This window comes from Ranitomeya imitator, chromosome 4 (assembly GCF_032444005.1).
Source record: "Ranitomeya imitator isolate aRanImi1 chromosome 4, aRanImi1.pri, whole genome shotgun sequence".
NCBI classification, from domain to species: domain Eukaryota; kingdom Metazoa; phylum Chordata; class Amphibia; order Anura; family Dendrobatidae; genus Ranitomeya; species Ranitomeya imitator.
Window position 1 is genome coordinate 674899387 of NC_091285.1, and position 2174 is coordinate 674901560.

Sequence of the window (2174 nt, forward strand, 5' to 3'; positions counted from 1 at the left end):
CCAGAGAAATCAGCCTCTTTCTCCTCCCGGAATGATCTCTCAGTCTCAAAATCCTTAATTCTGTCTTCAGGGAAGTCAGAACGTTACATTACCGAGATAGGAAACGACAGTTGGAGCTTGTAAAATTCTATGGAGGGGGAGGGGCTAGAGGCAGACAGGGGGAGGAGCTAGACACCAAGGGAAAGGAGCTAGAGGCAGACAGGGGGAGGAGCTAGAGGCCAAGGGAAAGGAGATACAGGCCAAGGGAATGGAGCTAGAGGCAAACACAAGGGGAGAAGCTACAGGCAGACAGGGGGAGAAGCTAGAGGCAGACAGGGGGAGAAGCTAGAGGCAGACAGGGGGAGAAGCTAGACACCAAGGGAAAGGAGCTAGAGACAGACAGGGGGAGGAGCAAGAGGCCAAGGAAAAGGAGCTAGAGGCAGACTGGGAGGAGCTAGAGGCAGACAGGGGAGGAGCTAAAGGCCAAGGGAAAAAGCTAGAAGCAGACAGGGGGAGAAGCTAGAGGCAGACAGGGGGAGGAGCTAGACACCAAGGGAAAGGAGCTAGAGACAGACAGGGGGAGGAGCTAGACACCAAGGGAAAGGAGCTAGAGACAGACAGGGGAGGAGCTAGACACCAAGGGAAAGGAGCTAGAGACAGACAGGGGGAGGAGCAAGAGGCCAAGGAAAAGGAGCTAGAGGCAGACTGGGAGGAGCTAGAGGCAAACAAGGGGAGAAGCTGGAGGCAGACAGGGGGAGGAGCTAGACACCAAGGGAAAGGAGCTAGAGGCAGACAGGGGGAGGAGCTAGAGGCCAAGGGAAAGGAGATACAGGCCAAGGGAATGGAGCTAGAGGCAAACACAAGGGGAGAAGCTACAGGCAGACAGGGGGAGAAGCTAGAGGCAGACAGGGGGAGAAGCTAGAGGCAGACAGGGGGAGAAGCTAGAGGCAGACAGGGGGAGAAGCTAGACACCAAGGGAAAGGAGCTAGAGACAGACAGGGGGAGGAGCAAGAGGCCAAGGAAAAGGAGCTAGAGGCAGACTGGGAGGAGCTAGAGGCAGACAGGGGAGGAGCTAAAGGCCAAGGGAAAAAGCTAGAAGCAGACAGGGGGAGAAGCTAGAGGCAGACAGGGGGAGGAGCTAGACACCAAGGGAAAGGAGCTAGAGACAGACAGGGGGAGGAGCTAGACACCAAGGGAAAGGAGCTAGAGACAGACAGGGGAGGAGCTAGACACCAAGGGAAAGGAGCTAGAGACAGACAGGGGGAGGAGCAAGAGGCCAAGGAAAAGGAGCTAGAGGCAGACTGGGAGGAGCTAGAGGCAAACAAGGGGAGAAGCTGGAGGCAGACAGGGGGAGGAGCTAGACACCAAGGGAAAGGAGCTAGAGGCAGACAGGGGGAGGAGCTAGAGGCCAAGGGAAAGGAGATACAGGCCAAGGGAATGGAGCTAGAGGCAAACACAAGGGGAGAAGCTACAGGCAGACAGGGGGAGAAGCTAGAGGCAGACAGGGGGAGAAGCTAGAGGCAGACAGGGGGAGGAGCTAGACACCAAGGGAAAGGAGCTAGCGACAGACAGGGGGAGGAGCTAGACACCAAGGGAAAGGAGCTAGAGACAGACAGGGGAGGAGCTAGACACCAAGGGAAAGGAGCTAGAGACAGACAGGGGAGGAGCTAGACACCAAGGGAAAGGAGCTAGAGACAGACTGGGAGGAGCTAGAGGCAAACAAGGGGAGAAGCTGGAGGCAGACAGGGGGAGGAGCTAGAGGCCAAGGGAAAAAGCTAGAAGCAGACAGGGGGAGGAGCTAGAGGCAGACAAGGCATTCCTTTGTCAAATTCTACAACAGTTAGTTCTCCATAGAACTTTATAAGCACCAACTGTCGTCTCCTGTCTCAGTAATGGGAAATCTGAAAAATCACAGAAGAAAGATGATTTTACCCCTGAATTGAGAATAAAAGATCGGTTCTGAAGGAGGAAGAAGCAGATTTCTCTTCGCCTTCTGATAGGATATACAACAAAGTTTTGTAATCCCACTTAAAATCAATAGTAGATGTGTAAAAAAATAATTAAAAAAAAACCCACACCCACCAGAATTTCAACACAGCTTGCAGATGGAAGATTATTTTTGATTATTATTATTTTTATCCTTTTCTTTATCTCAGTTTCATGCATGTACCGTAACCAGACGCAGGAGGCGGCCG